The sequence below is a fragment of the Talpa occidentalis genome, unplaced genomic scaffold (assembly GCF_014898055.3).
Source record: "Talpa occidentalis isolate TD23 unplaced genomic scaffold, MPIMG_talOcc4v2.1 talOcc4.17, whole genome shotgun sequence".
In the NCBI taxonomy this organism is placed as follows: Eukaryota; Metazoa; Chordata; class Mammalia; order Eulipotyphla; family Talpidae; genus Talpa; species Talpa occidentalis.
The window spans coordinates 42,548,156-42,563,033 of NW_023601754.1; the positions used below are offsets into that span (position 1 = coordinate 42,548,156).

Sequence of the window (14,878 nt, forward strand, 5' to 3'; positions counted from 1 at the left end):
ATACAGGTTTTAGACTGAAACCCTGGGAAAAAGTACACCTATTGAAAAAAAGGAGACGTTCTAGATAAATTCCAGTCACATCTAGAAACTATCCCTCCTTACATGCCTCCATGGCATCTTGCTAAAGGCCATGATACAATCAGGGACATGAGCCTTCTGCAGGGTAAGGACCTCTTGGGCTTACTGCACCACAGTATGGCACATGCAGGGCCAGATGTCCCTCGACATGGGAATCACCATCCCTTAGCTCGGTCCCAGTGCACACAGAGATGCACTGAATATCCTGGGACATCCTCATCTTCCATGGCTGGGCCGGCAACTGCAGCTTCACCTTCCTGTGCCAGCAACACCCTTTTCCTGATATTCCATGGAACTGTCTTCACCATCCAAGACACAAGGATTCCTGGACACTCAGAAATTCCTGAGATTGTGCTAGTGGTTGAACATGTAGGGTTTGCTTTCATTCCTTTCCTAAATTTTCACAAAGACCTGGACACATTCCTAAAGCATACCTGCACAGGCCTGCTGACTTTACCTACTCTGAGCCTCAATTTGGAAGAAGGTTCTCCTAAGCCCTTTCTCACCCTAGCGGATAGGTGGATACAGGTGGACAAAGAAAGAACAATTTCAGGGGCTCCCTTGTGAAAAACAACAGTCAGTGCCTTTTGGTGAAACTTATAAAGATATTGTATCTCATCCTCTGAATCCCTCTCTGCATTATGTAAGTTTTTTGTGGTGTCTCTTGTTCCATTTCTATGTGATTTGAAATGCTTTCCATTCAGAAACAGAGTAAATATGAGACCTTTTCTTCTTTGAATAATAAATAAAATTCACAACTCAGTGTGACACACAATCATCATACATTACACACTCAGACTTATTCATCATGTAACTGAACGTTTAGTCTTTTACCAACCTGTCCCCATCTCATGAGCTTCCCACATGACAGCTAAGAGGTCAGTACCCAATTTACACTAGGAACTAATAAATCACTTTATAACATCATATACGTGTCAGGGGCACAGTAATACACTGGGGAGCTTGAGGACAAATTCCCATCACCAGCAAAAGTCTAACTTGCATCCACAACCCATAGGGACCCCTTTACCTTTTCCACCCAGCCTCCTGCCCTTCAGGAAACATCCAATCTGCTCTGGGATGAAATTTGTTATTCTTGTTCATTTGATTTCTATTCTCCTCAACAACGAAAATTTTATGGTATTTGCCTTATTTGTTCTGACACATTTCACTTAGCATAACTCCCTCTGGTCCACCCTGGTGTCCCAAATACAACATTCTTTGTAAATCCTATCAACAGGGATGACCAACTTGGCAGGTGGAGGCAGGCTCTATGGCCTGCCCTCAGGAATATTTTCTATCTTTATTCTTTTGACTATGTGTAGGACTTGTTCTGGATCTTTGAGCGAGATAATCTCTTGCCTCCTTTTGGTGAAACCCACTTGGGTCCTTGGAATTGTTTTTCCTGCCATAAAGTGTTTCTGTTCACTTTATGTTTTGTTTTAACTGAAACTAGATATTTACATTCAAAGAACACTTAAGTAATAACTGGATGGTACAAATCCCGTCCAAATTGAAAAGTAACATTCATAGGATCAGCATCACCTGAGAATGTGTGAAATGAACTCTTGGGAACAACATTCGCCTGCCCAGTTCAATTTTGCTTCTTCTTTTTTTTTTTTTTAAAGATTTATTTATTTATGCATACAAGAGCTGGGGTATAGGCCAGAGTTGCGGGGGGTGAAAGGATTCACCAGAGACAGAATGGGGAACAGAACAGGCAGACTGACCAAAGCACACCACTGAGGGGAGCAGCGAGCAAGTCAGGAGTGTTCTGCTGCACCATGTGGGTTGCTCTCTGACTGGCCAGGGATAGAACTCGTGCTGCAGAGGCTGCGGATTGCTTCATAGTGCGGTGCCCAACCCCCTGCGCCACCAGGGAGGCCCCCAATTTTGCTTCTTAACAGGTTCTGCAGATCTTCCTTTTGCACCACAGAGAGCCCCCCCCCCCACAAGTCTCATACATGGGGCACATCTGTCTAAGCATTCTCATTGTGGGGGCAGCTCTGAAGTTGCATTTCTAGGTGTCAGCTGGGCATTAAACTCAGAGAGCTGCACAGGTAATTCAGATGTTGGGGGGAGGGTGACATCCTGAGATCACAGTACTGATGTGAACCCTGGGCTCCTGCTTGAGGGAGAACAAGATGGAGAAGAGAATCCAGGCCCAGAGCTGTGGGAATGCCCAGTATTGACTGTGTTGTGGATGAGTTTATATGTCTAGTTCAGGGATCACAGAGGAGGTGGGAGGGAGCCAGGAGCCAGAATGAACACAAGAGGAGGAAGAGTGAACAAGGGAGGCAGGATTATAGGATGGCAGGGGAGGGTCTTGGAAAAGACCCCACCCTGAACTGCTTGACCCTTTTAAGCCCTCCTGTCCCAGCAGGAGGTTCAGCAAAGAGGAGGAAGCACCTAGGAGCAGTTGTGCTTGGGAGCCTTTCTGTAGCCCCAGCTCTTCTCTCATAAGGAGCACAGAACAGGCGACAGACTCCATGGAGGCCCCCTCAGCCCATGGACATGGAGGGCAGGTCCTCTGGAACTTTTTCATGCTGGCAGGTGAGTGGGACAGCTGTTAGAGATGGCAGAACAGAGATTAGCTGTGTGCTGGGGCAGAATGGGTTCTGAGAAGGCACTGATGTCTTCCTTTTTCAACTGACGGGGGAGACCAAGCACAGGACGGGGGCAAGGGGTCAGCAACATGATGTGAGGTGGTGAGGGTGAGAAAAATCCAAAATAGTGGACATGTCCAAGTTATCCATCACTGAGGAAATATTTCAAAGACTGAGTCAACAATAATTTATATCAGGACTACACTCCAGAAAAGAAGTACTAAGGCACTAAACATTGTCCCTTCTCAACACCCACAGAACTTGATAATTACTAGAACAAGGAAGCCCCGGGAACACTCACTTATTCACCCACAAGGATTGGCAACTGACCAACTACTGGGGTTGACAACAAAATCACAAGTCCCTGCCCTCGGGAATCTCACATTTTGGGGGAGGAAGAAAGGAAACAAAGATTTAGAATGTGCTGTCAGGTGCTGACAAGTGTCCTGAAGGGCACAGAGCAAGGAAAGGTTAAACAATGAGGACAGAGGGTCTTCAGAGCAGGGGGTCAGGGAGGCATCTCTCAAGGATGCCCTGAGGGAGAACAGGGGTCTGAGGGGAGGGAGGGATGAGGAAGACAAACAGCTGGGGAGAGTGTTCAGAGGAAGAACAAGATCAGAGGGGCTGGAATGATGTTCTTCATGCTGTTGACTTTGAGTATGTAGGATACACACGCACGCACGCACACACACACACACACACACACACACACACAAATCAAATGGAGGACTTAGGAATGTACCTGTCCATGCCAATACATAGGTGCAAATATTGACCGATTTCTCTCACTTCCCTTCTAGTCTTACTCTCAATCTTCTGGATCCCACCCTGCAGTGGTGGTGTCGTGTTTCAATACCCACCACCCAGCATTACTATCCATATTACAAATACAAGCAACGATAATGAACGTTTTATCTGGATCAAAGGGGATATCATGAATGTGAATAATCGTATTGCAACATATATAGTAAACACAGGAGTACAGATACCAGGCCCTAGATATGATGGTCGACAGATTATAAAATCGCATGGTTCACTGGAAATCACGAATGTCAGCAAGGAGGACACAGGTTATTACACCTTTCTGGCCTGACAGACAAATTCTCAAGCAGAAACTGCAGCTACACATGTCTTCGTTCTAGGTAAGTGGTCCCTCCTGGCCTCGGGGTGCGGGCAGTATATCTACTGCACACACAGGGACAGACAGGCCTGGACCTGCCACCATCCCCCTCTGCTTATGTCCTGAATGGGGCTTTGGCATTTAGTGCAGACACACACAGGGAGACGAACTGGAGAAATCAGACTCCTCTCCTGGGGTCCAGACCCTGCAAACACTCCCTGCACGGGAAGGACACATCTAGGGGAGTCACTCAGCAGAGGGTCATCAGGGTCAGGGTGGCCCCCTGGAGCCCTCCATAAGGCCTTGACCCTAGAGAAACCCAGAGGGTTCAGTCAGGGCCTGACTGAGGGAAGACTGACATGAAAAATCCATGAGAGATATGTGTACCCTTGACAAGGCTTCTAGACATATGAGAAGAGTGTCCTGGTGCTGATACTACCAAAATATCAAAGGGAGACTTGCTAGAGGTCTCCCTGCACTAAGTTGGAGACAGCATTGTGGGTGTGGGGGTGTGTATTGCAGCCTTCTCCTCATCTTTCTCCTTAACAAAGTCACTCCACCTGGTGCACAGGGTCAGTCATCACATGGCCAATTTACAGACTCACTGTGACCTGTGAGTCTGATCCCTAAGGAAGGAGGGTGGCCCACATACCAAGTATCTCTATTTGCCAACTCTTCTGTTTCTCCACAGATACAGTGCCATTAACATCTGTCCATGAAAGCAAGTACACAGTTAAAGAATATGAAAAAATAATGATGGTATGCATGCCAAGTGATCCTGCTTACAGTGTCTACTGGTTTTTCAACAACCGGAGACTATATTTCAATGACAGGATAAAACACTACCAGCAAAAAAGGGTTCTCAGCATTATACCCATAAAGAGGGAGGATGCTGGAAAATATCACTGCAAATATGTCAAAAGATTAAGCACCCAAAAAACTGAAGATGTCATTCTTGAAGTGGTCTAGAATGACCCTTCTTCCCACATATGATTCACTAAGTTCTAAATCAAAATTTTCTTACCCGAAAAGCAGTTTTCTGAGCTCTTATGAAAATTCAGTGTTGGGGATGGAATGTCCTAGAAGACTTGTATTGAGTCAATAAAGCACAAACATGCAAGCTGACCTTGTCCTTGTACAGTGAACATCACAGGCCAGCAGAGGGCGCCTCCTCTGGTCTCAGTTGTGCCATCTCCACAGGTGAGGGGACACCTTGTCCCTCAGAGGACAGGAGCAGGTCATGTCACAATGGTGAGGGCACATGAGAAGTTGTCAGCATCACAGCTCCTCCTCCTCCCGGGAATGGGTGGTGTCTGGACACTGATGAGGACCCCAGGAATAGATAGTCCCTGTGTGCATGAAAACACGACAGACATGCACTTTATAAGATGCTGTCTGCTGATGCTCTTGGTCAGGTAGGGGAGGAAGAGGGTTTGGAGAATCCAGGTTTCTGGCTGAAACTCTGGGGCAAGGTGCACCCCTTAAGGGAAGCTTGGATAAGTTCCAGCCGTATCTACAGAGACCAGCCCCCTTTATCGCATCTGCAAGCATTTTGCAAATGCTTGCAAAATTAAACATTTGCTATGTTTTAATCAGAGACTGAGTGTCTATAGGGCCTTGGACCTCCTTGTCTGCTCTCCAATAGTAGCATAGCACAGGCAGGACCAGATGTCCCTCCACACGAGAATCACCTTCACCCCAGAATAATGCACTCAGTCCCAGTGCTCATGGGGGTTATATCTCACTCTGTTGGGACCCCCCACACACTTTCCATTCTGAGTCAGCACCTGCAGCTTCACTTTCTTGGGCCAGCAACCCCTTAATACTAAAGCTTCAACAAACTGTCTTTACATCCAAAATACAAGGATTCCTGGCCACTCAGAAATCCCTGAAAATGGGGCCTCCCTGGTGGCGCAAGGGGTTGAGACGCAACCTGTGATCCCTGGCCAGCCAGGGAGCAACCCACAGCAGACCTCTCCTGACTCGCCTGCTGCTCCCCTCGGCAGTGTATTTCAGTCAATCTGAGTCAATCTGCCTGTTCTGTTCCCCACTTTGTCTCTGGTGAATCCTCTCACCCCCCACACCTCTGGTATGTATCCCAGCTCTTGTATGCATAAATAATCTTTTTTTAAAAAAAATCAATAAAAAATATCATTCACAAATTGTTTTAAAAAATACATTACCATTATGAATGACTTTGCCTCGTGAAGTTTTTATTACTAGTATTAAGAGAGAGTAGGGGGCCTCCCCCATAGCGCAGCGGTTGAGCGCTGGGTTGCGAAGCTGCCGGCAGCCTCTGCAGCGCCGGTTTGATCCCCAGCCACCAGGCGAGGGTCCCACATGGCGCGCAGACCTCTCCTGCCGCCCGCTGTTCCCCTCAGGAGTGTATCGTCAGTCTGCCGGCTCTGCTCTCCACTCTGGCTCTGGTGAATTCTCTCACCCTCCCGCGCTTCTGACTGTACCCAGTGCTTGTATAAATAAATAAATAAATCTTTAAAAAAAAATTTTTTTTAAAGAGGCACGTATTTTATTCATTTATTTGTTTGTTTGTTTGTTTGTTTTTGTTTATACATGCACTGGGTACAGTCAGAAGGCGGAAGGGTGAGAGAATTCACCAGAGCCAGAGGGGAGAGCAGAGCAGGCAGACTGACGAAGTACACTGCTGAGGGGAGCAGCGGGCGGCAGGAGAGGTCTGCGCACCATGTGGGACCCTCCTCCGGTGGCCGGGGAGCAGCCGGGGATCGAACCGGTGCCACAGAGGCCGCGGGCAGCTTCGCAACCCAGCGCTCAACCGCTGCGCCACCGGGGAGGCCCTAAAAAATTTTTTTTTAATTAAAAAAAAAAAAATATATATATATAGGAAGAGAGCTTCTTAAGTGATGAAGGTGAGGCTAAACTTCCACAAGCACCCTAATTACTGGAGACTCCTCAAAGCCTCCCCTTCACCAGGAGTAAGGTACAGCTGTGTGTGTGATCCCCACCTGGTTTTCAAATCCCTGGGCCTCACCCTCCTACTGAGGGTCTCCCTAGGCTACATCCCTGGGCAGGGTCAGAGCCATAACTGGGATAAGTAAGCAGAAGTCCTGCTGATGGTCAGGGGGCCCTCAAGAGACCTGGGCTAAGGGCAACACAGTCACATGTAATGAACAGGAAGTTGATACCAACAGGTTGACTTGCACACAAGGGATGACTAGCAGCAGTGCCTGCATCCTCTCATTTGATACACTGCTGCCACCTCCTGGCAGAAGATAGTGCCTGCAGCCTCCAAACTGACCAGGAGGCAGGACTCCAGTTGCTAACTCAGCCCGGTGGGATTCCGAAGCCATAGAAAGATTTGAAGAATGAGGGCAGTCAACCAGAGCCACACAGATGTGACACGGAAGAAGGCTGATTCAAACTGGGGGGGTTCAGGTAAGTGGGAATAAGTGGGAGTCTGCAGGTGGGAGGTTGGCAAACAACAGAAGCCCTGAACTGGGAGGATCTCAGATGTTTGCAGGGGAAACGCTCTCACCATTGACTCCACTCAGCAGCTAAGCAGGCAGGCTGTGCGCCTCGGGTCTGCCCATCAATCTCACCACTCCCACCCCCAGGGACACAGCCTCTCCTCAACCCACAATCTCCTGTGCTCCCTCATTATGCAGCTCTACATGAACAGACTCTGGGTTTCACTCCCTGAACTTCAGAAAGGGAAGAGGTCAAGGTCCCCACAACACAGCATTCCACACAGTCAGCTACACCCTATGTCCTGGATGCTACAATGTTACCTGGCTCCTCTGATTCCTCCTCTGGCAAAACTTGGGTCAGGCCTGGAATATTCAGTGGGGATTCTCTCAGCCACAGAAAGCCCAGAGTATTGGAGGGGAATCAACTGGAAAAGAAAAGCAGACCCTCAAGGTCGAGTGCTTTCTCTTTCATTGTGAATTACAGGAGGTCTTTTCATGTTGTATGTTAATCCTTCATCAGTTCAATGATTTATACATGTTTATTTCCATTTCAGGATACGCCTTTTCACTCTTTTGATAGTGTCCTGTGGTGCACAGAGCTTTTTGGTGTAGCCCAATTTCTCTACTCCTCTCCTGCTGTCTGTTTTTGGTGTCCCTATCCATAAGATCATCATCCAATCCAGTGTCATGAAGGTTTTCCCTCTGTTTCTTCCATGAGTGTTACAGATGGAGGGCTAGCAGTTAGAGCTCTCATCCATTTTGCATTCAACTGTGCGCACATGGAAAATGAGAGGCCAGTTTCAATTCTCTGAGTGTGGATATCCAGTTCCCCAGCACAATTCATTGAAGAGATTGTCCTTGCTCAAGGATCTCCTTTCTATTCCACTTGATTCCATTCCTCATGGCTCTCTTTAGTCAGTATCACACCATTTTGATTACTCTACTTTTGTAGTGGTTTTAATAATAGAAAGTATGGCTTCTTGAACTCTGTTATTTCTAAAACTTTTTGGCTACTTGGGGTCCCTTCTACAAAACATCTCTTTGGGATGGTGGTAGGGACTGCGCAGATCTGTACATGTCTCCAGGTAGTATTGTTATTTTAAAAATATTCGGTTTCCAGTCCAAGAACATGGGGTGTCGTTCCATTGATTTGTGTCTTGTCTTTAATAACTTTCAGATCTTTATGGACTCCAGTTTTAAAAATTGTGCATCACTGCATAATTTATTTAAATAATTCATTTTGTCATTGGAATTTGTTTTAATTTCATTCTCAATTCATTCTTAGTGTGTAGAAGGAAAACAGGTATTTGATTAATTTTTTTTCCTCCTAGTTTTACTTGTCTTGCTTTATTTTTCTAGTTCCCCTTGACTTCCCTAGAAAAAAGGTGGTGTTATTTGAAATCTCCCCTTTTTTCTCACTACCTTCTTTATAAACAGAAAAATCATCCACTTCATACAACTCCTTGCAATGTTTTCCAGTTTACTAGATGAAATGCTATCCAAATCATGAATCATTTAGTAAAACCAATTGGGTATCAAAATTCCTTTGAATTAATTTTGGTTTTGTACAAGACACATCATCATCATAGCCTGAATTCCAAACAAGCAACTTTTCTAGTTGGAAACACTGAAATCTCCCAATCCCATGAATCTGCAAGCTATTTCTTAAGAACATTTCTAAACATGTTCAAGTATGTTGTAATTTCTCCACTAATCTACCAGGGAGGCCATATAAGGTAACTTTTGCTCTCCCATCTGATACAAAATATGAAATATTACTTCACCATGAATACTCTGATGGAGAGATATCCAATGGCTTATTTTATCTTCCTACTGTGTAAATGATTAACTTTGGTTGTAATTTCCAAGAAGTAAAATATTGTTACACATATATTCTTTTTTCCACTATCTTCTTCTTTACTCATTAGTGTGTCTAACTTTTTATAATTATTTTTGTTTTGTTTAATCATCCACTATGTAAACAGTCTGTGTAGGTCTTTATCATTCTGACTTGCTTTTGCTACATGTAATTCCCTCGGTCTGCTTGCATTTTGCTATAAAAGGCAATATTTTATCTTTCCAAATGACTGAATAGTATCGCATTGTGTGGATAGGCCACATCTTCTTAGTTCAATCCCTCTATCAATGAGAACAAGAGTATTTCCACACCATCCCTGTTGTAAACAGTGATGCAATAAACAGTGGACAGCAGATGGCCTTTGGAGGTGAGCTTCACCCTTTGGATATATGCCCAACTGTGAAATAATTGGGTCCTACAGTATTTGCATTTTAAGTATTCTAATGTAAATCCACATCATTTTCCAAAATGGCTGCACCAGCTTGCATTCCCAGCAACAGTGTACTGGAGGTCCCCCTTCTCTGCATCCTCCTGCTGAGGAGCCTTTGAGCTTTTGACATGCGCCATTCTCAAGGATGTGAAATGATTCTCACTGTGGTTCTGACAAACATCTCAAGTGATGCTGAACATTTTTCCATTTGTCAATTAGCTCTTCTTGGTAACCCTCTTTTGTTAGTTTTCTGTTCAGATATGCTACCCATTTTTATTTCAGTCGGCTTGCTTTTCTGTCATTAGTGAATATGTTTTTGATGTGTCTTGGATATTAGCAGGTTCTCTGTTGCTTAACCTGTAAATATTTGTTCCCACGATGTAAGATATCTTTTAATCTACTCTGTTTTCATTACTGTGTAAAGCTATTTAGTTTGAGGTAACCCAGATTGTTTATTTTTCTTTCACATCCCTTGCTATAGGGCTGAAGTCTCCACAGACTTCTTTTCATTGTTGTCATGAAACAAATCACCAGTATTTTCTTCTCCATTTTATCACTGCTGTTCCCATACCTAAGCCAATAATAAATTTTGAGTTGTATTTCAGCATGATGTTACAGAGTGACCCAAGTTCATCTTTTATACAGGACCTTCCAGAATTCCCAACACTATATAAGGAAACTATATATAGTAGACTTTCTCTATTCTACAGTTGTGAGACTTTATTATAAATTAACTACTAGCCATAAAATATGGAATAAAGCAGCAGTAACTAGAACAATATGGCATTCAAATAAAATAGACACATACATCAATTTGGTATAGTCACTCAGCAAAAAAGTACATACATTCCTAAAAACCAAAAAGAAATACCACGTGATCAAGCAATACCACTGCAAAGTATTTACTCAAGGAAGATGAAAAAATGTTTTAAAAGGATTTATACATGCCTGTTCATAACAACATTATTCACAAGAGCCAAATCATGGATCCAATCTAAATGTCCACTGGTACAAAACATGATAAACAAAGTGTGTAATATACTCCAATATAATACTATTGAGCTATTAAAATGGGCAAAATAATGCCTTCCAGGATTAAATGGATGAAACTTGAAATGACCGTTCTAAGTGAAGTAAGTCAGCAAGTGAAATAAGTTTTCTAAATGGTTTCAGTCTTCTGTGCAATATAAATAACCAAAGAAAACAAACTAGCAAAGTAAAGCAAAAAAATGCTTACACCCCAGGAGAAATATACTGGTCACCAAAGAGGATGGAGAGAGGGAGGAGGGCTAGGACATTTAAACCAGAGATTTTGTGAGGGTGGATAAAGTATGTGTGCACATATGGTGTGAGGTTTTACTCCCAAATCTCATTATTTATGTAAACAGGTGGAAAATTCAATAGAGTTGAAGAGAAGTAAATATTTACTACTGTAAGCTGAAAATCATGACAGATAGGTTCATAGATAACTGTGCTGAAATGTCACAAAGGAATATTAGAACCTAAAATGCTTTTTTTTTTTTTAAATATTTATTTATTTATTTATACAAGCACTGGGTACAGTCGGAAATGCGGGAGGGTGAGAGAATTCACCAGAGCCAGAGCGGGGAACAGAACAGGCAGACTGACGAAATACACTGCTGAGGGGAGCAGTGGGCACAGCAGGAGAGGTCTGCGTGCCATGTGGGACCCTCGCCGGTGCTCGGGGATCGAACCGGCACTGCAGAGGCGGTGGGCAGCTCCACAACCCAGCTCTCAACCGCTGCGCCACCAGGGGAGGCCCCTAAAATGCTTTTTAAGGAAATTGACTGTACTTTCTAACACACTTAGAACCCAACAAATGGTAAAATTACTGTGGAATGGGGACAACCAGAGCGGGAGGGGATGGAGAACAAAGAACGGAAAGAGCACAAAGGTCTATGGTGGTAGACTACAGGTTCTTTGGTAGTGGGTGCACTACAAACAATGTCTGAGGAGGGGTCCTGCACTTGCATTATTTTTAAAAAGAGATTCACCAACTTGGGCATTCCCATTATCTATTAAGATGTCTGGGCCTCCCTGGTAGTGTAAGGGGTTGAGCACCGCACTGTGAAGCAGTCCGCAGCCTCTGCAGCGCGAGTTCAACCCCCAGCCAGCCAGGGAGCAACCAACATGGCGCAGCAGACCTCTCCTGACTTGCCCATTGCTCCCCTCAGCAGTGTACTTAGGTCAATCTGCCTGTTCTGTTCCCCACTCCATCTCTGGTGAATCCTCTCACCCCCTACACCTCTGGCCTGTACCCCAATTCTTATATGCATAAATAAATAAATCTTAAAAAAAAAAAGATGTCTACATATGGGCCTCCCTGGTGGCACAAGGGGTTAAGCAAAGCATTATGAAGCAATCCACAGCCTCTGCAGCGCGAGTTTGATCCCTGGCCGGCCAGGGAGCAACCCACATGGCAAGGCAGACCTCTCCTGTCTCACTCGCTGCTCCCCTCAGTAGTATGTTTCGGTCAGTCTGCCTGTTCTGTTCCCCACTCTGTCTCTGGTGGATCCTCTCACCCCACGCATCTCTGGCCTGTACCCCAGCTCTTATATGCACAAATAAATAAATCTTTAAAAAAATATATGTAAAAATGTCTACATATGCAAATACCTATCTTCAGAAAGTTAAGGAACTTTGCAAAAAATGTGTTTTCAAACAACTGATCTATTAGTTAAAGTCTCAGTAACAAACCACAGACTAATGAGAAATTCTACCACATGGTCATAAACTGCCACAGTTATACTTCAACTTCTATGCAGGTAGCTTTGAGCTCAATTCAGGAGCAATTCAGGAGCAAATGACCAAATACTCATTTTCCTCTGAGTAAAAACAAATTCCATCCAACAAAACAGTATTATCAACAATAGTCACCATACTGGACGTTAGACACTCACAACTGATTCATCATAAACCTGGCAACTTTTTTTTTATAATAAATTTTATTTTTATATTCCCCATACAATTGCAACCCCCCATTCTGACCCCAATCCCTCCCCTCCCACCCCCCACCCCCCAAAAAGTGTCTCTGGTTCATAGTTTTTTGTTGATTTTGATTTTCACTTTCTTATAGTTATTCATTTTCCTGGTCCCTTATTTAAGTTTTCTAGATTCCTGCTATGAGTGAGACCATCCGGTATTTTTCTTTTTCTTTCTGGCTTATTTCGCTGAGCATGATCCCTTCCAGCGCCATCCATGTTGCTGCAAATTGCATGTGTTTATCTATTTTGAATGCTGAGTAATATTCCATGGTATATATGTACCACATCTTCTTGATCCAGTCATCTATTTTTGGGCATTTGGGCTGTTTCCAAAGCTTAGCTATTGTAAACAGTGCTGCCATAAACATAGGGGGTGCAGGTGCTCTTTGGAATTGATGTTTCTGTGTCCTTTGGGTAAATACCTAGGAGTAGAATTGCTGGATCATATGGAAGCTCTATGTTTAGTAGGTCCAGAAATCTCCACACAGCTCTCCATAGTGGTTGGACCAGTTTGCACTCCCACCAACAGTGCAGAAGAGTTCCTTTTTCTCCACACCCTTGCCAACATTTGTTGTTGCTAGTTTTTTTAATATGTGCCATTCTCACTGGTGGAAGATGGTATCTCATGGTAGTTTTGATTTGCATTTCCCTGATTACAAGTGATGTTGAACATTTTTTCATATGCCTGTTGGCCATTTGCATTTCCTCTTCAGAGAAGTTTCTTTTTAGCTCTTCTGCCCATTTTTTGACTGGGTTATTTTCTTTGTTGTTGTTGAGTCTCATCAGCTCTTTGCAGATTTTTGTGATCAGTCCTTTATCATTAGTGTTGGGTGCAAAAATGTTCTCCCAGTCAGTGGGGTTTCTCTTTGTTTTTGTTATTGTCTCTTTTGCTGTGCAGAAGCTCTTTAATTTGATGTAGTCCCAGCTGTTTATCTTTGCCTTCACTATCACTGCTTTGGGTGATGTATCTGTAAAGATGTCTTTGATGTGCAAATCACGTAGTGTTTCGCCTATATTTCCTTCTATATATTTTATGGTTTCAGGTCTTATGTCTAGTTCTTCAATCCATTTTGAGTTAATTTTTGTGTATGGTGTGAGGTAGTGGTCAAGCTTCATTCTTTTGCATGTAGCAACCCAGTTTTCCCAGCACCATTTATTGAACAAACTTTCTTTGCTCCAATGCATAGTCTTTGCTCCTTTGTCAAAGATTAGTTGACCATAAATCTGTAAACCTGGCAACTTTTTTTTTTTTTTACAATAACTCACAACAGTTAATGTAATTTATTGATGCATTCAACTAGCAGTTATTGAAAACCTACTACGTGTTTAGCTGTATTCTCTCCACTAGGGGCACTATAAATAAAACAAATGCAAACTCTGTTTATTTACTTTTTTTTATTTTTTTTTAAATAATAGATTTTATTTTTATATTCCCCCATACAATTGCAAACCCCCCATTCTGACCCCAATCCCTCCCCTCCCACCTCCCACCCCCCATAAAGTGTCTCTAAACCTGGCAACTTTTGACCAAACTCTCCCCATTCCCCGCACTGCACAAAATATCTAGTCACAGGTTAACATACAGATTACACAGGGCACCAATACATTGGTGTATATCATTATATATTTTCAAGTGTACAGTAATGTATTTAAAATCTGTTTAACTCTTCATATCAAACAAAATGTCTGGCTTCTACCCCATTACCTATTTCACCCATCAATCCCTCAGCCTCCTCCCCCTCTGGTAACCACCAGCCTGTTCTCTAAATCTCAATTTGTTGTCTTGCTTTCTTTGGTCATTTGCTTTCTTACTTTATCCTTCCATGAGTGACAGCAATAGGCATTTGTCTTTCTCCCTCTGCCATACTTCATATAGCTTAATACCCTGTTGTCCATCCTGGGGTTACTAACAACAAGCTTCCAAATACTTCTCCATGGCAGGACCAGGACGGCAAGAGCAGGTGGAGGCAGGCTCTGCTGCCAGCCCTTAGGGAAACCACCTAGGACATGCTTGCTTTTGACTCTTTGTAGGGATGCTTGTGGATACTAGGGCGAGGACATCATTTCCACTCTTTTGAGAATGTCCCTTGGATACACTGAATTGTCTAATACTTCCAGAAAGACTTTCTGCTCATCCTGGCTAAATCTGGACAAAATATTGTAAGAAAATTTAAATAATAATTCTGAGGTCAAGAAAAGTTCCATTTGCAAACTTCTATTCTGCTTTTCCCCCTAAGCTATGTCTCCAGAAGCCAATGAAATACTTTCCACTCTAAAATACTAGAAATACATCTAGAGGCCAATCCCAGACCCATGCATTTCATGTGATTCATCTCCC

At 43.6% G+C, this 14,878-nt stretch overlaps 1 protein-coding gene across 3 annotated transcripts in view; it reads right to left on the reverse strand.

Moving 5' to 3' along the window:
• The window catches only part of LYPD4 (LY6/PLAUR domain containing 4), a 112,331-nt gene that overhangs the window by 71,544 nt on the left and 25,909 nt on the right, over positions 1-14,878 (reverse strand). Inside the window, exon 9 of one of the 3 annotated variants that reach the window (XM_054697208.1) lies at positions 4,829-5,153. The exons of 1 other annotated variant lie outside the window; for it this stretch is intronic. The gene's annotated coding sequence lies outside the window, so the exon portion shown is untranslated. Of the gene's footprint in view, positions 1-4,828; positions 5,154-7,582; positions 7,673-14,878 lie in introns of those variants that run through there. One more of the 3 variants, XM_054697210.1, reaches the window with a different exon arrangement.